The 23,925-nt window shown below is 39.7% G+C and overlaps 1 protein-coding gene across 7 annotated transcripts in view; it reads left to right on the plus strand.

Annotated features, from left to right (window-relative positions):
* Positions 1 to 23,925, plus strand: part of EPS8 (epidermal growth factor receptor pathway substrate 8) — a 198,900-nt gene that overhangs the window by 7,757 nt on the left and 167,218 nt on the right. The window contains exon 2 of one of the 7 annotated variants that reach the window (XM_043517100.1): positions 7,440 to 7,477. The exons of 5 other annotated variants lie outside the window; for them this stretch is intronic. The gene's annotated coding sequence lies outside the window, so the exon portion shown is untranslated. Of the gene's footprint in view, positions 1 to 7,439; positions 7,478 to 23,925 lie in introns of those variants that run through there. One more of the 7 variants, XM_043517088.1, reaches the window with a different exon arrangement.

Here is a 23,925-nt window from a genome sequence, read left to right on the forward strand (position 1 = left end):
CAGGTAAAGACATGCTGGTGCCTACTGAATGTATGTTGCTTCCTCACTGGTTCCCAGAAATACATACCATCAGAGAACGTAGGTATTAATTTTGTTTTAATTAGAAGGTTGTTGTACTTTAGAGCTCTGTAGAATATAGCTGCTTTACCTTGACACCCAGGTACTTCAGATTTAAGCCCACTGTATTTTCCATTGAATGCATCCGATGAAGTGAGCTGTAGCTCTCAAAAGCTTATGCTCAAATAAATTTGTTAGTCTCTAAGGTGCCACAAGTCCTCCTTTTCTTTTTGCAATATCACTGGGTGCCTCAGTGCTTGCCACCCAGAGATATTTTTAGCAGGAGAATAAAGGCTTATATTATGGGGGTGGGATTGGGTGGTATTGCTTATTGATTTTGTTCTTCTGTGAGTAAAAACTCTCTTTACCCTTCTAGAAAAACAGGCACTGAGCTTGCTGCCATTAATTTCCTTAAGACACTAAAATGCTGGCTCGAGCAGTTGAGAAAATCAGTCACGTTGGCAATGCCTTTTCATCTGTTGGTTACCGACAGGTCCAAAAACACTGGGCAAGTAAAGTGTTTAATTTACATCTGCTGCAGTTTTACAAAGTCTGAGTTAAAAAGGAAAAATCTCATGAGACTGAACAAGCATATTTATTCTCTTAACACTTGCAGCGATACAGTGCGATTTAACAAGATCGCGAAGAGTGTTTTAGCAATGTTTTTACGTTGGGTGGCTGAAATTCAACATTACTATGACTCGTTTGCTTAGAAAGAAAAGGAGGACTTGTGGCACCTTAGAGACTAACACATTTATTTGAGCATAAGCTTTCGTGAGCGACAGCTCACTTCATCGGATGCATTTGGTGGAAAATACATGTCATTTGCTTAGTGCACTGGTGACTTCTGTCTTAAATATATGACTCTGGCTAAGAGGTTTGTTCGTTCTTCCCTGTGTGGAAGACAGAACTAATATTATTCCAGCCTTCTGCGGTGCTCTTCTCACAAATGTTCAGAACTTTTTGCTAGTGGAGTCGGGCTCTTGACATCTTCTTGTTCTAGAGCTTTGCCTCCTCCCTCTGTCACAGTGAGTTCTGCTCAATGCTTGATTTGTGCCAAGGCTGAAGGCACCTCTGTCTGAGCTTGCTACATCAGTTATGAATGTAAAAAAGTTGCTTGAGGCCCAGAATGTAATTGCTTGAGCCCTGGCACCCGTTTCATTACAAAATAAGCACTGGTTCTGCTTGCTTTTGACAGTCCTCTTGGGATGCCTTCATCCTTGCAGCCAAATTTCGGACACTTTCCAGAGCAGTCGTCTTAAAATTGAATCTGTCCTAATTATTCTGAGGGAGTATGTTGTGCTTTGTTGCGTTAGCCTCTAATTTATAGGCTGGGATTTTCAAAGGCACCCGAGGGCGTTAGGTGCCTCACTCGTTCAAGCCCCTTGGAAAATCACAATTTATTTCATGAATATTTTGGAGCAAATGTAGAAAATGTAGACAGTCAGTGGTCTGAATTTACAAGTGCTCAGATTCATTGGAGAGTTTAGCAACTCTAATCTCTAAAGTTATCCAGAAAAGATGATGAAAATACTGGGGACACGTGTTAAGAATGAAGCCAGAACATCTGCCATGGCAGGAGTGCTATTGGGCAGCTGGAGGAACACACGGAAGGAGCCAGCTAAAAGAATCCCTCTGTTGAACTTTACAGAGAGGGAAAAGTTATGAAACATAATATAGAGGACATGCAAAGAGTGGCCCAGATTAGATAGGGATGGTGGAGCTTGGTCCGTGCCCTATGTGACATCTGATATGAGAAAGATTTGGATTCAGATTAATGACTGTATTATATATGGTTCTGTATTAGAAACCTTTGTACTACAGTGGAATATTCATCTTGTTTTTTTCAGCTACCCAGTGTAATTTTGTAGTGTTATGAATGATGATAAATTGAGTTCTTGCTGTGAAATCTAGTCATACCGTGGCTTTGGGTTTGTGTTTTTTTTTTAATTAAAAGAGAGCTTGATGATCTCCTGGCCTTTTAATAAATGGAAAAGTCGGTCATATATTTGTGTGCCTATAAAATTTTGCAGCTTCAAAAATTGTCTCAAGAAATCTGTGCGAGCATTCCATTGACTTTAGTTGCAGTTTTATAGGTTAATCCAAAGGCAGAATTTGGGGCCTACTAGATTACTTATGTAACTTTACACTTTTTTTTTTTTTCTCCTCTTGGATGTCCCATCATCAGCTCTAGCTTAATCTTGCCACAATGGACCATTTTATCTGTGCTCCTAATTCCTCTCCTCTACTTTTATCATTATTTACAGATCCACAATCCTTCCTGTGTTCTCACGCTATTGATGTAATTTTTATCTTTTATTTTTTTTCCTCGGTCTGTGTCTAGGGATAAAGAATGGTCTGGGGGTGAGGAGGGATGTCTTCATCTGCTCCTTCAGTACTGAGTGGTGTTATCTGAACAAAAACGGGAAACAAATTGCTCCTGAGATCTTATCCTGGAGGAGACTGACACACTTTGTGGTCTGGTGCAAGTCTTTTATAGCCAGAGTTTCAGAGGTGCTCAATTCTCCTGTACATAGGACTTGACATGCTGGTCCCTCTAGTCCGGTATCTTGTATCTGACAGTGCCAGAATCTTCAGAGCAGTAGGCAGTTATGGCATAACCTGCTCAATGGGAAATCTTCTATTTAATCCCTATTGGTCAGAGGAAATACTGCTAATGCACTTATTAAATTCTTGAGGTTCTGTAACCCTTAGTGTATGTAACTTTGGATATTCTTATTATCCATGTTGTTGCTAGCACCTAGGAGTTCCAGTCATGGATCAGGTCCCCATTGTGCTGGTGCTGTACAAACATAGAACACAAAGATGGTCCCAGCTCCAAAGAGTTTATGGTCTAAATGAAGTCATTGGCCTTGGTAATACATGTTTCCCTTCTGCCTCCGTTTTCCCATTTGTAAAACGGATAGTACCTCCATCTCAGCCGTTTTGTGTGATTATTTAAGCAAATGTTTGTACAGACTGAAGATGTAAAGCACTACATAAATGTGAATTAGTATTATTTTTACTAGCAGCTGGTTCATCCTAATTGCAGCAATAAAAGTTCCAATGCTAATGGCAGCATTATACTTGTTCTGTATTGACTGGCTTTCCTGGTTATTAGGTTCCTAAGAGGTTCTGCCTTGCCATTGCTTCATTCAGGAAATGAGCCTTACAAATATTGAACAAGATAGATGGCCCACTACAATGGTCTTGTAGCACTTGGGATAGATATTTCCTCTTTCAATCAAGTTTGTGTCTTTTTTCATGCAATGTGTCGCTCTTTCTGCATGCTCTGACATCATCCTAGTACACGGAATCTAATGCCCCCATCGCAGAGAAACAAGCAAACAATGGAGGTGTTCGGGGTGGTGATAAAAGTGCTGATCAAGTCTATACTGAGGACAAGGGAGATGAGCAAAGCTGTCCTCTGTTACCTAATCATTGTGAATTACCTAAATGGCTTCAAAAGTACTAGAACTCCACAACTGGAATATAATAAAACCTTTTTTTGGAGCATGTACAGTATCAGCAATGCACAGTATTAACTTGGATGTGGTCTATGCCATTGTGACGGAATACACCTCTGTATTCATACCCTACACTTGATAGTAATAATCTTTGTGCAGAATATGCCTTGGAAGGTGTCATTTGAAAACTAATAACTCACTGGACAATAATATCATGATAACACGTATGTAACAACGTTATAAGTGAAGTTCTGAACGTGAGCTGAAATCATGACTGAAGTGTGTGTACCAGAAAGGTCTGGGGAATGGGTAAACCTGTTTTTCAAAGACAAAGGACAAGCTGACACTTGGCCAGGTATCATCAAAGCTTGGCCATCACCTATCAAGTGGCTATTTTTTGTCAAGGAAAGGGGGCAGGAACAAACAGATCTGCATCTTAAGCAAACAATTTAGCAACCCCACATCAGACATCATGTCTCCTTGCTCTCAGCTGGAAAGAACTTTTATCTAGGGAGCCACCCTCTGGAAGATTCATAGTTCAATCCCTCTTTGAAATGCAAGGTTTCAGAGTAGCAGCCGTGTTAGTCTGTATTCGCAAAAAGAAAAGCAGTACTTGTGGCACCTTAGAGACTAACAAATTTTCATCCGATGAAGTGAGCTGTAGCTCACGAAAGCTTATGCTCTAATAAATTTGTTAGTCTCTAAGGTGCCACAAGTACTGCTGAACTATGAAAGTGAGTTGCAAAAATACCCCAAGTTGTATCTTCCCTATCCATCTCTCTTGAACCTAAGACAAAAGAATCCAGCTCTTTGACTTTGGGAGTGATCTGAAGATTGGTCAGTGTGGCTATTGGAAGCATGTGATAAGAATTTTACCTTGAACAAAACCTAGTTTGTAAAGTTTTAGTACTAGAAAGTGTTTGTTTTATATTTATTTTTCTTGTAACCATTTCTGACTTTAATGTATTATTGTACTCATTTAAAATCTATATTTTTGTAGTTAAATAAACCTTTTTTTTGTTCTGTAATCAAAATTAATCCAGTGTTGTGAACTGTGTGGGTAAATACATTTAGGATGGCAAGTTGTTGTATATTCCCTTACAGAGACAATGGACCTTTATCTGAGAGCTCGATAATGCAATACAGAATACACATTTTTGGGAGAAAATCCAGGACTGGGAGTGTGTTGATGTCAGCCAGCATGTGGTAACCAAGGCTAGTGGAAGCCCAAGTGTGACTGGAGTGCTGCTGACAGGCTGCAGCTATATACAGGCACCAGGGCGTGATTGGCATGCTGGAAGGCTGTGAGTGACCAAGGTGACAGCTACAGCAGCAAGGCATTGTAAGGCACCCAAGGTTGCAGGGCAGGGGTGACAGCCCCCTCAATGGTCTGGATTGCACCCTGAAATGTTATAGCCATCCAGTACGAAAATTAATTGGAAGCCAGCCACTAGCAGTGTGTTCATCACATTGATATGTAAGAGATGGACTTCTGCTATTTCCCTACATTTATTTTTCCTTTTTGGAAATGTTAGTCTGTGGTTGGAAATGTGGGGAAAGAGACATGGTAATCCATAAATATTAGCCTGTGGGTTTTTTTAGATTTGCATTTGTGAAACATCCATGACTTGGTGCTGAGCTATTTTTATTAACATCCTAGTTCTTATCACATGTAAACAGCTTGTAAAAGGAGGATGTCTTTAAGCCTCTGATTTCCAAAGTGCAAGGAAGAGAAAGGAAGATTGATTCCAGTGGGCTTGAAGGTAGATCATGGGCCCCTCCTATCACAGGTTTTTTTGTTTTTGTTTTTTTTAAATTTAGTGAAATAGGAGAGAGAAAGAAGTAGCTTGAGGCTACAGAAATATTGGTTGGATTAGCGGTTCTTGCTCATGTAGAAAACCTTTCCTTTGCTATCAGCTTTGAACAGTGCAACTGAAACAGTGACATTTGAAACTAAAAAGAATGAAAATGTAGTGGATCTCTGGCAAATTACTGGCAGTCTCCCTAAGCCATTTCTGTTCAAGAATGCCAAGGGGACAAGAGGGAATGAGGTAACTACAGCAAAGAGAACAATTTGATTGATCTGTTTTTACAAATATATCCTGAGGATTTGATAGGGAAAAGGACCTTACAAGACTTTACAGTATTATTCTGTTGGAATATTAGGAATGGATTAATGTTCATAAAATAGTTTGGCTTTGAGGGAGATTTGTATATTGGATCTCTTTCATTTGTTGTAAATATTAAGATGGGAATATAATGGTTTTGAATAACAGAACGCTTTGTGTAACCTGTTTCAATGTTCTTAATTGCCGATTTATGAGATCTTGATTTTCATATGGGTGTTATGTTAGGAATGTCCAGTACCTTCTATTATACTTTTTTTTTAATTGAATAACCCATGTCAGTAGAGAGTGACTGTAGCAAGTGATCAGTTACTAACTGTATTTTAATACCTGATCCATAGCTCATTGACGTCAATAGGAGTCTTTCCATTGACTTCTGTGGGCATTGGATCAAGCCTACACTGATGGTGTGCTATTGACAGATAGGCAAGTGATTAATGATTTAGTAGATTGTGGGAGTCATGATTGAACTTGTATTGCCTGAATGATGAGATATCTTATCTCTGTCAAAGCTGATTTCTAAAAGGGGGGGGGGGGGAATATTGGTTCTGATTCCTATTTTGTTTCATATAAACAAACTTTTAGGCCACCTTTTGAAGCCATTAAGCTTCAAAACAATGAACACACCTATTTACTTTTTTCTTTTGCTGGTCCCTCTAAAATCAGGCCTGGGTTGTACAGCTGCCAAGACCATTTGACTTAGCTAAGAACATAGAGGTGTGTGATGTGACACACTTATGAATCTTTATAATCTACCCTAGTTAAAACTGGGAGCTGAATTCAGAGAAGTTTGAAACCCAGCTAGCTCGGCCTTTGAAGCATGTTAACCTATGTTAAGTGGTGACATTTAGGCTTCTGTGATTCAGTAAGTTGCTCTTTTACTGTGAGGAACTAGTGACCTTTCACTTATACCGGGGTTAATAAAAATAAATACAGTAGTAGCTTTTTGAGATTTATTTAAGAATGGTGGTTCTTTCTCCTAGCATGTAGTCGCTCACAGATTGATAGGAATATTAGTGTTCTTGCTGTATTTCTATGTTATGCTCTATGACAACTAACTTTTGAAGTGCAGAAAATCTGCCCAAGGGTCCCTCATATCAAAGTATAATATGAAATGCAGTTTTTTTAATAAGAGCCCCATATTCATTCATTTCATATATTAAGGGCCTAATTTTAAAGTGGTGTGTGTGATGGAACCTGGATAATCCCTCATTTGCACAAAATATTGGATCTCTCCCCATCTTTCAAAGAATTAATGGAATGCAGTATCAAGGTCTCGCATTACTAGAAGGTAATTATTTTATTTTTACAGGAGATACTACAGTATGTTTGCTGGTACATTGAGGTATAATGATAAATGAAATGGCCAGCATCAAAATGAATGAACAAAATAAGGCTATTTTTATTGTTCATTTAGTCAGTAATTTGCAAAATTAAGTAATTTGCAGCGGGCCTCCCAGTCGTTCATATGAATTAGCAAGGGTCTGCTGAGCTGGACTGTATGCATCTGTCTGGCAAGCAAAGGAATGGTGAATCTGAGGAGAAACTGCTGCCTCTGACATGACAGTTCTTTCCTGTACTGTCTCTTTAGGCTTTGCATTTGGGAGTGTAACAAAAGGATAATGTATGTACTGAGTCCCTTAATGAATGCAGATCCCTGTCTGAGCTGTGGCCATGTGATCAGCCCTTCAGCAGGCAGAAAGGTGTTTTCCAGTGCTTGTGTGACAGGCTGTCTCTTGTAGCCTTGTATTGACATGCTCTAAAACTGCACTCTGTTTTGTCATGGCAGGTCTGTAAACCATATTCCCTTCCTCCTCATACACACCGGTAAGTCTTGTACATTTAATAGGCTTTGAATTAAGTGTTTAAAGTTTGGAGACTGTGGGGGGGAAAAATAGGGAAATTCAGTCTTCAGGCTGTGCTTTTTCCCCCCTTTAAGTGTGCACCTGTTTTAGTGCAGAGCATAAGGTGTATAACTTCTTGCTCAGAAAGGCACAGTGGGACAAAAAAAAATATAAGGCTAGAATAACTCAAACTTGCGATTCTCTTTTGGTTTCTTATTTAATATTTGTATTGTGATAACACCTCTGTTGTACTAGGTAATGAATGCGCAAGTTAAACAGAACTTTATTTAAATACAGTGTTTATTTTTAAAACAGTTAAAGAGCTTTCATAGATTGGAAGGCCAGAATGACCTCCTGCATAAAACAGGGTGTGGGCTTTTTTTTTTTTTTTTCCATTTACCCCTGCAATGAACCTAATCATTTTGTGTTTGACTAGCATATCTTCCTGAAGGGCATCCATCTCGATTTGATGGTATCAGGAGATGGTTCAACTGGTTAATCACGCTCATTGTTAAAAAAATTGTGCCTTAAAGTTTCAATTTGTCTGCAAGTTTCAACAGTTAAACACCCAAACAGGTCACTGATGCACTTGTATAGATATGTCAGATTTGGTTGGGTACGCTTCAGTTGCTTGTTGGACAATATTATTTAAAAACGAGTAAGGTAAATACACTGAAGAGTAAAATTTTGTGCCCATGTTGAAAAATATAAAACAAGTGTGGTTCAGATGATGTCTCTTCTTCTTCACTTCTCTCCCTGTCTCATGTAATGGAGAATGGACTGCGTTTATCCCATCTGTGTCTTTTCACTGTTTTGGTGTTCCTGACACACTAGGTTAGACTTTCAGTAGAAGCACTGTTGAAGTCTAGGTGATTCAGGGGTTTGAGTATTGTGAAAAGAAGGAGGCCCACTGAGAGGCAGTGTTACCTGCTACTGCTATTTTGTTCATTAGCATAGAAAATGATCTCTGTGCTGTGTTCAGACACACAGACTTTACTCTAAACGGCTGGCTATAAAAGCAGGTGAGAGTAGAGGGATTGGGAGTTATGGATCCTGGGTTCTCTTCTATCTCTGCCCCTGACTCACTGTTTGAATTTGGACAGATCACTTACCCATTCTTAGTCTACCCCTTTGGACGTGTCTATGCTTCGCTATCTCACCGGGATGTTCCGAGGCTGAAGTACAGTTTGTAAAGTGCTTTGAGGTCCTTGGTTGGGGAAAAAAAGGCTAAGTGCAAACTAGTGCTGGTTCAGATCACTCCTACCATGCAGAGACCCATGGAAAGGGCTGGAGAGGCAGGGACTCCAAGAGAGAATCATTTAGGGTCCTAAGTTTTTGGAGGCCTCCCAATCTCACAGACCCCGCAGGCTGTGGAAAGGGGCAGAGGCATAGAGGCATCATACGTTTCATCAGATAGCTACTTTCCTGGCTTTAGCAGGAGCTTTTTTGCACTTGGTTGGATGTCCCCTGTAGTGTCTCAGTAGCAGCCACAAATTAAGACTTGGGGAAGTGATGCTGCTTCTAACAGTATAGCAGCTTGGATGTTCACAGGTGGTGTATGGATATGCCACAGAGTGTCCATCTCTTGCTTAGCCTCAAAATCCCAGGGATGTTTCCCTCACAAAGCTTTGGTGAAGGGACTTCTTTTGGGGTATAAGGGAAAGGACATAGTGCTGATACAAGTGGCATTCTCTCTCCTGCCCGGATGCGCACACCTTCCTCATAGGCAGGGTGATCTGCCCATGGAGGGGTCCATTCTACACTTCCTATGCTGAGAGAAAACTCTAGGGCAGTGTTTGTTCTTACCATTCTGTATAGAATAATTCAGGCTAATGGTTTTTCCTTCCCAGGATGCAAATGACCTTACAAATGTTGCGTGTTTGAAGCTTAGTGTGTCTTTGTGGTAAAGAAGCTTTTTTTATATGCTTTGGGATGGTGGTTTGTGCTTGCTGATCTGAGAGCATGTTTAACTAGCATTCTCAGTCCATCTCTGCTGTTTGACATCCCCCCCCCCCCCGATGCTCCTGGAAACTCCCTGGATCACTGCTCCAGAAAAAAATAAAATTCCAGAGCTTTTTGCCTTCATAGCTTTTTCTCTTTCTTCTTTTTCAGGAAAATAATTCAATAGATTCTGTATGAATCAGTTTTGCAAGTTTTTCAAGTTTCCTGCAGTTATATCTTTTGAGTCTCTCCTGGTGTTAGTGTCCTCTCTGGGAAAACAAAGCTAGTGATATACACATGTTTCCTGTGCAGTTAATGTGATGTGCAGTCCAGATTATGTAGCTTCTAGTATAGCTAAATTCATATTAGAATGTTTGTGCCTCTTAGAAGGGAGTTCAGAGACACCCCCTTCCCCTCCCGCCTCCCCCTCCCGGTGTAGCTAAGCAGAATATTGCTTACTAAAAGAATATGGTTACTGGTATCCTGTCTTTGAGAGCCTGACTCGGACCATATGTGATTGGACGTAATCTTCTGTTGTGTTGGAAATGACCAGTATGACACAGTGGCAAAGCATGGTGTTAAAGTAAATTTTGTTATTTAAAGGGCCACTGTTAGGATTAAATATTGCAAACACTCATGTGCTTAACTTTATTCATGTTGTTCAATTGAAGTCAATGGGACTAATGTGCTTAGAGATAAACACATGCAGAGAGATCTGTGGGATTGGGGCCTAACATTTTATGTCCAAACCACCACCACCAACAAAAACAAATAAACTCCAACCTTGTTTCATTTATTAATAGAACCTTAGATTATATTAAGATTAAAGTAACTTTTAAAAAAACATATTTTTCACCATTTATGCTATTCTCCCCCCCCATCATTGCTTTAGTTAAGAATGGCTTTTGATTATGTGGACATGAGAAACAGACCAATATCTGCAGTGTTTGAGTTGCAAACACCACAGAGCAATGTTTGGAGTCGAGTCAACCAACCAACCTGTTTTTCTTTAAATAAAACAAAGCATGAAAACATTTCTACTAAGGTTACATTTTTGTAAAATCTTCTGGGGCTTAAACTACCTACCAGCAGTCTCCTTCTCTTGCACTTAATATTCATCTGTGGTTTCTGACAATGAGACAGAGTAATTCTTGCATGACCAGGGAGTATAAAGTACTAAGAATTCTTAAAATGCTTCCCATCTTCTTTTAGATGATGTATGAAAGAGAAACTGAAAATGCCCTCACGTTTCAGTTCAGATGGGTTGCTACTGATTTTACTGCATTCAACTCCACAGAAACCAGGGGAGGAATAGAAATTTAGATGATACTAGTGCTTATAGACAAGTAACACACACTATAAAGTTATTGTGTGTTGCTGAATTAAATTTGGGGATTAGCCTCTTTGTGGTTTTTAGGTTGTCCACTTTATAGACAGCTGAGCTCTGAGTGTATCACTTTAGATCCTTGCATAAAAGCATGCATGGTTGGATACTTAGAATTCCAAAAGCTAATGAATGAAACTCAATAGGTCATGCTTGGTGTTACTGTTAAATTTTGTCTTAAAATAGAATTAAACACTTGTCACTGGTACAGGTATTATTGAACTAAACATCAGTCCCATTGAAGTCAATTTCAAAACTCCAGTTGACCTGAAAGGGACTAGGAATTGGCCCTCATGTTTTCAGTAATAGGATTGAAGAGGAGGTGTTTGTGGCTGGATTAGTTCAGTTGTAACTGATGTAAGATTAAAAAATGGGAAATGTTGTGGGTGAAGGGGCACATAGACTAGAACAAACTTGTGAGAACACAGCAGAATCCATCCGTATATGCACTGGGGTATGTGATTGGTGGGAGCAGAGAGTGTTTCCAGGGCTCCCTGTCCTGCCCCCTTGATTTTGGCTGCTAGTGTGTTTCTTTCTGTTTTTGTTTGTTTCTAGCCCTGATCCTTTTGAAGATAGTTATTACCCTTGAGAATGCAATCTGACATTGAAAGTTAATCACTAATTCCCTTCCACCCTCCCTTCCCCAGAACACACACACTAACATTTTGTTTTTCATGGTCTCCACTCCAGGGAACCTATTAGTGTTAGTATTTAACATTTATGTTATGGTAGTGCCTGGAGGCCTCACTCATGTTGAGGTCTGACGGTCTTTGGGACCCAGACTTGTGGACTTGGTGTTTCCAAGCCTGTGCTTGTGTCCACGTTGTATCGTAAACCTGGGTTTACAGTTGCTGAACCTGGGTCTCTCAGCTATGCTAATGCATTCACAGACCTTCTGGCTTGGGTCTGCTGCTTGAGCTGCATCCACAGAGCAAAATGACAAGGCTTGGACCCAGGACTTGAGCTCGGACTCACCCGCTAGCAGGGTCCTAGGAACCCGAGTGTTTACTGATCTGAGTCGGACTGATCTGTGTGTGGATGGAAGAGGGACTTGCGGTCAGACCTGAGTCAGATGTGCAGTGTAGACATATAGCATGAGACCAAAGTCCTGGAGCTAAGTGGAGGAGTTGGGGTTTTTTTCTAGCCAGTTGATTTATGTATTTTCTGTTGAATAAACTAACAGCAATTTTGAGAAAGACGGGCTTGGCTGTCAGTCTCCTTTATCCACATCCCCATGCTTCCGCATGACTAGAAGTTGTCATTACTAATTTAAACTTATCTGTATGAGAAATGGATATGGCTTTTCATTTAAAGTGCCCAGATTCAACTTGTGGTCCCAAGAGTAATGAAATTGGTGAGTGTAATCTCTAACTGTCCAAATGATCAAGGCTAAAGCTTGAGAGATGTGCTGTGCTGCAGTTCTCAAATTCAGGGCACACCTCACATGGGATTGGCCTCTTAAAGATCATTATCTTAATGATGAATTGAGTGCTCAACCACAAAGTGTAAACGGCTTTAAAGCCTTTTTTTAAAATTGTTTTTAAAGAGAAAAGTCAACATGTCTTATCAATTTAGCCATTTTCATGTGCCCAGAAATGGGTTATCTCTACAAAGATTAGCTAGGCTCAGGTGGGTGACAGCATGTTGTAACTGTTCCTGTTTTGTTATCACCTTGATTCTGTGGAACATTCCATACCACTATGAAATCACATAAGTGTAACCATTTTTGCTCTATACCCTTCCCCCACCCTTTGGCTCATAACTTGGCTGAAAACATTTTGTTTGCCCTAATCATTTTGCATACAGTACAAGATCTCAGTTAAACCAAAAATCAGCTTTTTAAGATATGCATTTTAAAATGAAGGCAAAATCCTGATGGGGTTTTGTTGGTGGTTTATTTTGTTACTATACTTTAAAAAAAAAAAACAGTTAGAGCCTCATTATTCAGTTTTAGCAATTAAGCAGTATATATTTTCTCCATTAATTTCCATTTCTCATTTGAGCACAGATAGTGTACCTTGTTCTCATCAACATCTAAAGCAGTAATGAGTAATTTACAGTCTAAATAGACAATATTTGGGAGGTCGTAAAATGACTTTAATTTAGGGCCAGATTCAAAGGGTACTCAGTGACTTGCTTATAGTTATTTAAATTTGTTTTAAAAGGGCTGGTGGCATTATTTACTTGTTTGGATTTCAGGAAGGACAGATTTTAATTGAGTGAATGGACAAAAGAAATAGGCAGTTCCGGATGGAGGATATGTTATGGAAGGAATTAAGCCTAAATTTTCAAGTGTGACTAGTGATTTTCAGTGCCAGTTTTGAGAGAGCTAACATGAGACACTTCAAAGGAGTCTGATTTTCAGAGGGTGAGTGTTCAGCTCTCTGAAGTTATCTTGATGTTTGGGACACAAATTGGAGGCACCCAAAATTCATTCTTTAAAACGTAAACCTTTAGTTGTAAGCTCTTCAGGGCCAGAACCATGTATTCCAGTGCATTTGTGCAGCACCTGGCACATTGGAGCTCTGATCCCAGTTAGGACCTGTGGGCACCACTGTAACATAAATAAATAATACTGTGAATGGAAAAGGGTGATAAGATGAGAATGAGAGAAAGAAATGGAGATATTTTTACTTCATAGAGTTGACCGTCTAGTTGAAATTTTATATTTGCCATGAAAGGAGTTACCATCTGGAAGGCTGCAATATACAAAAGCATGTCTGGTGTTTGGAAGTTAGTTATACTTCCACTTTTTTATATTTATCTAAATGCATTCCTTGAGCCAAGATTTTTTCCTTGAGCCAAGCCCTGAGCTCCTTCTTCAATGTGAGTGGGAACATTTTGATCAGTTTGTAATGGTCAAGGTTGTGAGAGTAGTGAGTTGAACTGAATTGTTAATATGTTTAAGGCTGTGAAACTGATCTGACAAAAGATAGAATACTCAAAGCTGTTGATGACACTTCATTTCCGAAATTAGCACATGGTCTTGTTGCCTATTGTTGGAGAGCATATACACTGAAATTCTTCTGTCTAGTCGATTTTGTTATTGAGTTGTGATCTGATACTTGTTAGACCTTTTGAACACTGAGATCAAACCACAGCAATAATGTAATGGTCTGGTTTGAAATGATGATAGTGACCTACACTTTTCATCTGTAAAGGAGATAGTAATTGCTAGGTCAAGCTTGAGGTTATTAATGGATCATTGTGGGAACTGCACTGTCTCCCTGCAATACATTTACTCCTTTTGATAATGAATTTAAGAGTTGCTACCATCTGTTTAAATATGTACCTTTTTAAAGTAAAATTATAATCCTGCTAACCTCTGATCCACCCGGTTCAGAAGCTGTCTGTTCCTGTCTTGACAGATGAATCTTCTGGGAGGAAAAGGGAATTTTAGAGGGTTTTAAAATTAACCAGATTTTTCCTTTTCCAGGAACACTTTTTATTTATTATTATTTATTATAACCTCAGTCATTTGGTCACAGTTTGCACAGCTTTTTTTCTTTTTGCAGTGATAACACTAATCTCTTGTGTTTATATAGCTCCTTTCAACCCAATCGATACCAAAACTCTTTACAAACATATATACACACACAAATCAGTTTCCTCCGTCAGTGGAATGAATTGGCTCTGAACAGATCACAGAAGCCTTACGCATCAGTTTTGGATGGGAAGTGAAGGAAAATGCTGCATCAACTGGAAAATGAATGAGGATTTTTTAAAAGACTGAATGTAAATGTCCTAGGTGAAGTTTGGTTGGAGCACCTGAGCTTCCCTCCCCGACCCCAAATCTTGATTATAGCAAGTGGCCAGGGGTTCACTAAATAATTTCCAAAAGATAGCACCTTCCGTAGCCCAGTGCATTTCACCTTCACAGTACATTGGCTCAGACTCAAACAGAAAAGGGTCACCGATTAAAACACCAATGCTGATTTTCATACAGTATCCCGGGCTTCCTTGGAGGTCTCTTGTCCCATATTGACCAGATCTGATCTTGCTTTAGCTGGAGGTCTGCTAAGATCACAACCCACGGTTTCATTGCTGCAGATAATTAGGCTACATAGGCGTTGATAGTAAATTAAATGTGATATGATTGGTTGTTGAGGGGAAAAAATGTTAAACAGGGCTCTGGTTTTGTCTAAAAGAGGAAACGCAGCATCACAGGCTTGGTTTACCCTACCAGTGGAAAGTCTCCTGTCCTCCATGATGGCAGAGGAGACAGCCTGCCCAGTTGGCTGAGAGCCTTGCTTTTTTTGAATGCTTCTTTGTGCTGAGTCCTTTTCTGACCCACCGAAAAAGAGGGGCCCATAAGTAGGAAGAGAGTCCTTGCTTCACCCAGATTTAATAGCTTTGTCCCAAGTACCTGAAAAATAAAGCCTAGGTGAGCAATGTCATGTTCATGCCACTTCTGTACCTCTTGCTCTCACAGTTAAAGCAACATAGTGCTCAGGGGGCCCTGAGAGGAAAGTTGTACTATCAGTCATCATAACATTTTCCACTTGGGACTTGCCTTAGGCAGGCATATTGCATCTAGCTTTCTAGTTCCTTTAAAGTGTGGGGAACTCTCTTCAAATTGCATTAAAACTGTAAAATCTTTTAAATACTAACTATAAGATATGCCCAGTTAGGTGTATTGAAACAATAATTTACTCCACCCCTCGTCCCCCGATATACAACCCTTCCCCCACATTCTGGTTGAATCAGGGAGGGGAGTCACAGCTTTGACATCTGACTAACTCCTCAAAGCAGTATCAAGTACCAGGCTGTGTGACTCTGCCCCTGGAAAGAGGCCAGTTTCTTCTCTCCTCCTCCAGGGAAGTAGCGGTGGGAGAGAGTTAACTCTTAAAGTCTGACCACTTGGGAAGGGAGTTTATCCTGAGCGAGTCGCAGCTGTGTCTGAAGAGCTGAATGGGAATGGGGGAATTTCTTTCCTCACTTGTGAGTGGATCCTGGATTGCTGCCAGGTTTTGCCACCTTATTTTGCTGACGCTGCCTTTGAGCAGTAAGGTCTTGCTCAGCTCTTCCTTTCCTTAGTGGAGAATCATGCAGCTCCCCAGCTGCTGCTTTTTTCTTCCCACACCAGATGCACGTGTAGGAGAGGAGGAAGTCAGAACCGCATACTGTGTAGCCTTCAGCAAGTAAATAGCTGGGCGGTGCTCTAAAGAACTACAGCTAGGAGTATATGTTTAGCTGCTGTTGGAGGGGAAGGCACTTCCTTCTCTATTGTGTTTCTCAACCTACCCCTCAAAACAGCTAACTGCAGATCCTCTGTCTCCCTTCTGCTGTTCCATGCCATTTTGTGCCATCACTTTGGTCCCTAAGTACCTGCCAGGTTGCATCACCTGTGTCCCTAAGTACCTGAAGGCTAGACCTTGTCTGTCTGTGGTCAGAACGCCAGGCTCCTGCCTCATTTTACTCTGGGCTGCAACTGATAAAACAGTTCTTTAATGTTCGTTCTTTTGTTCTGTCATGTTCCACACAGGTAACTGAATAGAAACAGAAGGGGTGAAACAGATACTTTAAGGGGGAAAAAAAGAGGGGGTGGGGTGGAGTGGGAAAGAAGAAATCTTATTGAAGGGAGTAAGTTGTTATAACCCAAATGTATTAATCCTCTTATTGCATCTGATTAATGAAAGTAATTCCCTCCTTCCATTTTGCATTTATTATGTAGCTGTGATCTAAAAGAGGCTTCCATGCACAAGATCATGACAACTACTATCTCCCTTTGTTATGTTTTAGGTGTTTAAGATGTTGCTAGTTTTTTCAGAAGATAATTCAACATTAATATTATGGTAACACCTGGGAGCCAACTAGTTTGGGACCCCACAACACCATACAGAATAAACGACAATTCCTGTCCTATTTCGTGGAAAACAGGTTCAGTTTATCACTGAGTTTCCAGCTGCATTGAATTATTGACTTTTACAATTTAACTAAAGGGTTTAACACCATCTGCAAACTGTTGTATGTGACCTTTTTCTGTCTACATGGCAGAGTATATATTTGGGGGAGCGGGATATGGTTTTAGACCCTGGTCTCCTAATTGCAGATTGGATTTTTTTCCATCCTCTTTCTGGCAAGATTTGCATGGACCAAACAGTTCCTCATCATTGAGTTCAGAGTAGCAGCCGTGTTAGTCTGTATTCGCAAAAAGAAAAGGAGTACTTGTGGCACCTTAGAGACTAACAAATTTATTTGAGCATAAGCTTTTGTGAGCTACAGCTCTTTCACGAAAGCTTATGCTCAAATAAAATTGTTAGTCTCTAAGGTGCCACAAGTACTCTTTTTCTTTTCATCATTGAGTGTCTCTCTTACTGCAGTCAGTGCCTGACAGCTTGCCATGTTACAATTCTGCCTAGGATCCTATTGTTGTTAATGTAGCTCAAGTGTATTAAGCCACCTGTAAATATATTTACTTGTTGATTTCAATTCTAACTGGCATCTTTGTCCATGGTAGCATCAGTCCTATTTACAGCATTGATTGAAGCTGGTAGAATGTACGTACACTGGCGTCTCATTGTCAAAGAAGAATATATATCCACCCAATGAGCAAGATCAACCTTGAGCGGGAACATAACGGGCGAGTGTGGAAGGCCTGCAGTTTGGCATCCCCATGATTTTACACTAAGCTGGTAAATAACAAGCTAACTTGATCTCCCATTCTACTTGGTTGGGGGAAGAAAATTACTTTGCCAGAAGCTGGGAATGAGCGAGAGGGGATGGATCACTTGATAATCTGTTACCTGTTCATTCCCTCTTGGACAACTGGCATTGGCCACTGTCGGAAGACAGGATACTTGGCTAGATGGACCTTTGGTCTGACCCAATAGAGCCGTTCTTATTTACTGGGGCTCCATCCCTCTGGTAGCTTGTGGGGAGATTTTCAAGAGCATAGAGGAGAGCCAGATGACTGACTCCCATTGGCTGGCAACTCCCCTTTATGTCTTTCAAAATCTCCCCTGTGGGACCTTGAAAATCTTAAGGCCAGTCCTGCCAATCATTTTGAACTTGCTCAAGGCTGAGGATCCAGAGGAATTTATAATGGTGACTGGAGCTGCCTTATTCTGAGCCATGTTTGTGAACTAAGTTTATTTATTGTACCAGCTTGGAAACCTCTGGTAATCCATTCCCTCTGTCTGTGTTCATGAAGTGGGAGACAAGTAATTTCAAACACTGTATGAATGTAATTGTGACACAATGCTCTTAGCAGGAAGGAAGTATATTGTGTTGTCCATGTTCTCACTAAATATTGCTGTCTTTGATAGAAGGCATGGGGTAATGTTCAACATAGTTATAATTAGAAATGTTCTGTTGATGCTATGCTGTTCAGTCCTGACTTGAATGCAAATAACCATACAGGTAGATAAAGTATGGTGTACGTCTCCAGGATATTGATTGAGTCATCAGGAAAGGCAGTAGATATTTTCTTTTACTCCATGCAAATTTAGATGAAAAGTTATTTTATCTTGTGCTACAATGTTTTGCTTGATTCATATAATTGAGAAGATCTACCACATGAGGAGAGCTGAGTTTATGTAACAGCTTAAAAAACCTCCCCCAACTTTGAATTAGACTTCATATGAAAACTTCAGTTGCTTTTTATCTTACAAAATAATAGTGCTTGTCTTTTTTGAATTTTATTGTCCGACTAGAAGAAAGCAGTGTGAAATAGGGGTTTTGAAATAAACATTGTAATGCGCTGCCACGTGTATGTGTTCGCACGCGCACCACAACCCTCTGCTGGATAAACTTGGAATTGCTAAATTTTTTCATAGGCCATCTACTGCTAACAACGAATGGAGATTTTCCTTTAGCTTGAGTGGTTTGGAAAAGAAAGAGCCGAGTTCTGTCTCTGCTGTTGCAATGATGTTCAGAGTTGAAACAGTACAGTGACAAATACATCCTGGCTGTCCACGGATTTATTACAATGTAAAGGTTTAGTTTCAATTTTTCTTTTGGGAACTGTTTTGTAGCCTAAGCCTTGACATAGGCTAAAACACTGTTTCCTTACATGCTTCTGGAACTATATTTTCTCTACAAGCTTGCCAAGATAAATCTACATTATAATATGACTGGGTTATAACCATGATTCATTGTGGTGTTTAGACATGTTTTTTGTTTGTAGTATAGATGGTGCCATAGTATCTATCAGCAGTATTGTGATGCAAACAAAATGGAAGGTATTTTTTTTAAAATGTGTAATACAAAATACAATATCTATTCAGAGAAACATTACAAAGGCCAGTGCTTTTAATGACAAGAACTGTTGCATCTCCCTCAGTACAGTACATCTGTGCAAGGTATTTTTACTAACAGGATAATTGGGGATTAAATACAGTGTGCTCATTTTCCCATGTCGGGGAAGAGGAGAGTTTGCAGACAAAGTAGTAGAAAAATGAAATTGGTGCTGCTTATTCTAGTCTTCTGTACTTGATTTTTGCATTCTGGAGACTTTTTTGAAACTAGATATCATTTAAGGTTTATAGCATTTTCATTTAATTCCATAACATTTTGGTGCAAAGTTTCACCATTATTCTATCACTGGTGGAAGAACCAGCAGTGGAACACGAATGGGAGAGCAAGCACAGGTCTTGGTATGACAACACAGCTATCCAGTGTGTTTTGTCCCCCATTTTCAGTAGCATTGCACCACTGGTTGGGCAGACATGAGAGATTCCTATTCCACCCCCCACCTTACCCCCAAATGCTTGTATAGAATGGCCCTAGTGAGTCAACCACTTAAATTCTAATTTCTGTAAATATATTTTCTTCAAATCCAATTTCTCTGCATGGAGAGAATTTATGCTGCTGCTGTTTGCTTTGCTGACCATAGGGAATGTTTTAATGCTACCACTTATACTAGGTGAGTCAGTGAAAGTAGTGGGCCAGGTCACTACTAAGTAAATATTGGCATGATTGATTTTTATATGAATAAATTTAGCTATTAAGGCCAAGTAGTCATGTATTTGGTCACTCTAGAGAGAATGTATTTTCTGAAATAAGACCTGCGATGCAGTCATTACATATGTCTTCAACTGATTACTGTGCTTGAAGAGGGACTATGTGCATGTACGGTTGCCAGCCTCCAGCATTGTCCTGGAGTCTCCAGGAATTAAAGATTATGTCATGAGATGAAATCTCCAGGAATTCATCCAACCAAAGTTGGCAATCCTATGTGCATTTAAGTTTATTTCTTACAGAGAGGAGGTTGGAATGTGGAAATCTTGGTTAGCCAACAACTAGCCAATGGAGGCAAAGGGGCTAGGAAGAAACTTCCTTTATGGATATATTATTTCATAATTGTCAACAATAGGGCTTTCTGCGGCATTATTGGAATCATCTAGACTTTATCGGAGTAGGATATTGGACCAGATAGACCACTAGTCTTATTGAATATAACCATTCTTTTAGTCCTACTTTCTCATATCTGAGGTGGGGGAGCAGGAAATCTGGCCCTAGGACTCTGATCTTCCAATCATTCAATGCATTCAAAGAGAGGCACCATTCTGAATCCTGCTCTACATCAGACTTATGCTCCTGCTGGCAAATATCAGCACAATGACAACTTTCATTGAGAAATCCTTCAGTATAGGGAAGTGGTTCTCAACCTGTTTACCATTGTGGGCTGCACACAAAGCTCTGTGTCTTATGTGGACTGCATCCAGGCAATATATATACTACTTGTATGGTCCTGAGGATGTCACATGGGCTGCAGCTGTGTGCTGATTGGGTTGCAAGCAGTCTGCAGTCTGCAGGTTGTGGGTTGAGAACCACTGCTCTAGAGGAAGGGAAATGGTGACAAGTGCAAGCAAAAGTGTGGTTTTTGGTTTTTTAATCTATGATTTATATGTGAGTGTCATTAAACATTGCAGTTTACCGGACTTAGTGGTTTAAAAGAAAGAAATGATCCATTATTCCCCTGTTGCTAAAGAGCACACAACTACATTGAGGTGAGCTACATAACCCACACCTTTTCCCCTGCTGCAACAGTATTAACAAAACTTTAGGATGTTTTCAATTCTGCTAACGCAGGAGTCAAATAGATGATGATAATGTGTGTTGCAATACTGGTGTAGTCGTGTTGGTCCCAGGATACTACAGACACAAGTTGATGAGGTACTGTAATATCCATGATGCATCGTACATTGACTACTATGCCACAGATTTTCTTAAGTGAGTGGAGCTGTTGGGTCACATAACAGATCTTCTAAATTGAGAGTGGAAACTCTGTTGCATTGACCTTCAACATTAGAATTGACAAGGTGCTGGAAAACATACTATCACATCAGCCACACTATCAGAGGCTCGTTCACTTGTGCATCTACCAATATGATATATGCCATCATGTGCCAGCAATGCCCCTCTGCATGTACATTGGTCAAACTGGACAGTCTCTACGTAAAAGAATAAATGGACACAAATCAGACGTCAAGAATTTTATAACATTGAAAAACCAGTCGGAGAACACTTCAATCTCTCCGGTCACACGATTACAGACCTGAGAGTGGCTATCTTTCAACAAAAAAAGCTTCAAAACCAGACTCCAACGAGAGACTGCTGAATTGGAATTAATTTGCAAACTGGGTACAATTAACTTAGGCTTGAGTAGACTGGGAGTGGATGGGTCATTACATAAAGTAAAACTATTTCCCCATGTTATTACATAAAGTAAAACTATTTCCCCCCCACCCCACCCCCTACTGTTCCTCAGATGCTCTTGTTAACTGCTGGAAATGGCCCACCTTGATTATCACCACAAAAGGTTTTCCTCCTTCCCCCCCCCCCTCCTTCCTGCTGGTAATAGCTCATCTTAAGTGATCACTCTCCTTACAGTGTGTATGATAAAACCCATTGTTTCATGTTCTCTGTGTGTGTATATAAATCTCCCCACTGTATTTTCCACCGAATGCATCTGATGAAGTGAGCTGTAGCTCACGAAAGCTTATGCTCAAATAAATTTTAGTCTCTAAGGTGCCACAAGTACTCCTTTTCTTTTATACTCTAGGGAGCTATCTTGCTTAGATCTAGTCTATCCCATCCAGGATCAAATTTAAAGTATTCTAATCCAGGTTACTTTTACAAGCAAAGACAGGAAATATTCTTTTAAAAAGTCTGAAGATAACCAGAAAATCTGGACACTGTGAAGTTCCCATAATTTTATAATGTGGTTATACAAGTTTCTTTGGGACATATTAGTAACTACTGATTTAAAAGCGACTACTTTATTGTTGAACATAAACAATGTGAGTTGATGTGGTTGAGTGGCTAAAACAGAGTAACAATACTGATGTATGAGTTTAATAAAAGATTTAGATGTTTCAAAGGTCATGTTGCACTTTCTCGTTCTGCTTTAAATAAATATTTCATGAAAGAAGTATTGATACAGTTTGGAATTACTCTTTTTTGATTGTCACTATATAAATACCTACTCTTCAGCTACTAAGATTAAATTACTGAGATTACAAGTTAATTTGTAGCAACAATATCGCATGTTTATAATAATTTCTATTATTGATGTGCTAGGATTTCCCCCCCCAACTATAGGAAAGTAGAGTTAATGCTTAATTTCCACCCTGTTACTCCAGTCCAGAAACTTGTACCTGAAGAAGTCATTTTCAAGGGTAGGCCAACCTGTGTTTTTCTTTACTTTGATGTAGAGTAAAGGTTTATGACCTGCCTCATCAGTGGTGCAGCGATTGTGTTTAACTACATCATCCCTGTATCCCCATGACTTCTAAGAATTAAGCACTGTGGCCAAATAACTTTGCATTGTGATTAGCAAACTAGGGCATGGTCAAAACTATTAAGCACAGATACTTATGCAATTTTAATTTATAGTCTGTTAAACAAATCTGCAGTAATTCACCTCGTGCCTGAAAGTTTCTGGGGCTATTAATCGCACTATTAAAGAATAATAGAATACCATTTATTTAAATTTTTTGGATATTTTCTACATTTTCAAATATATTGATTCAATTACCATGCAGAATACAAAGTGCAGAGTGCTCACTTTATATTATTATTTTTGATTACAAGTATTTGCACAGTAAAAGACAAAAGAAATTGTATTTTTCAATTCATCTAATACAAGTGAAATATAATATAGTGAAATCTTTTTATCATGAAAGCTGAACTTACAAATGTAGAATTATGTACAAAAATGTTTTATTTTTCAATGTAGTCTGTATAAAACTTTAGAGCCTACAAGTCTGCTCTGTTCTTCTACTTGTTCAGCCAGTCGCTCAGACAAACAAGTTTGTTTACATTTGCAGGAGATAATGCTGCCCGCTTCTTGTTAACATCACCTGAAAGTGACAACAGATGTTTGCATGGCATTGTTGTAGCCTGCATCGCAAGATATTTACATGCCAGATGCGCTATAGATTCATATGTCCCTTCATGCTTCAACCACCCTTCCAGGGGACGTGCATCCATGTTGATGATGGGTTCTGCTCGATAACGATCCAAAGCAGTGCGGACCGACGCATGTTCATTTTCATCATTTGAGTCGGATGCCACCAGCAGAAGGTTGATTTTCTTTTTTGGTGGTTCAGTTCTGTAGTTTCTGCATTGGAGTGTTGCTCTTTTAAGACTTCTGAAAGCATGTGCCACATCTCATCCCTCTCAGATTTTGGAAGGCACTTCTGATTCTTAAACCTTTGGTCAAGTGCCGTAGCTATCTTTAGACATATCACGTTGGTACCTTCTTTGTGTTTTGTCAAATCTGCAGCGAAAGTGTTCTTAAAGTGAACAACAGGTGCTGGGTCATCATCCAAGACTGCTATAACATGAAATATATGGCAGAATGCAAATAAAACAGAGCAGGAGACATAAAATTCTCCCCCATGGAGTTCAGTCACAAATTTAATTAAAAGCAGTATTTTTTTAACAAGCATCATAAGCATGGCTTCTGGAATGGTGGCTGAAGCATGAGGGGGCATAAGAATGTTTAGCATATCTGGTAAGTAAATACCTTGCAAAGCCAGCTACAAAAGTGAAACACAAACTGCTCTTCTCACTTTCAGATGACATTGTAAATAAGAAGCTGGCAGCATTATGTCCAGTAAATGTAAACAAACTTGTTTTTCTTAGGATTGGCTGGA

This window comes from Dermochelys coriacea, chromosome 1 (assembly GCF_009764565.3).
Source record: "Dermochelys coriacea isolate rDerCor1 chromosome 1, rDerCor1.pri.v4, whole genome shotgun sequence".
NCBI lineage: Eukaryota > Metazoa > Chordata > Testudines > Dermochelyidae > Dermochelys > Dermochelys coriacea.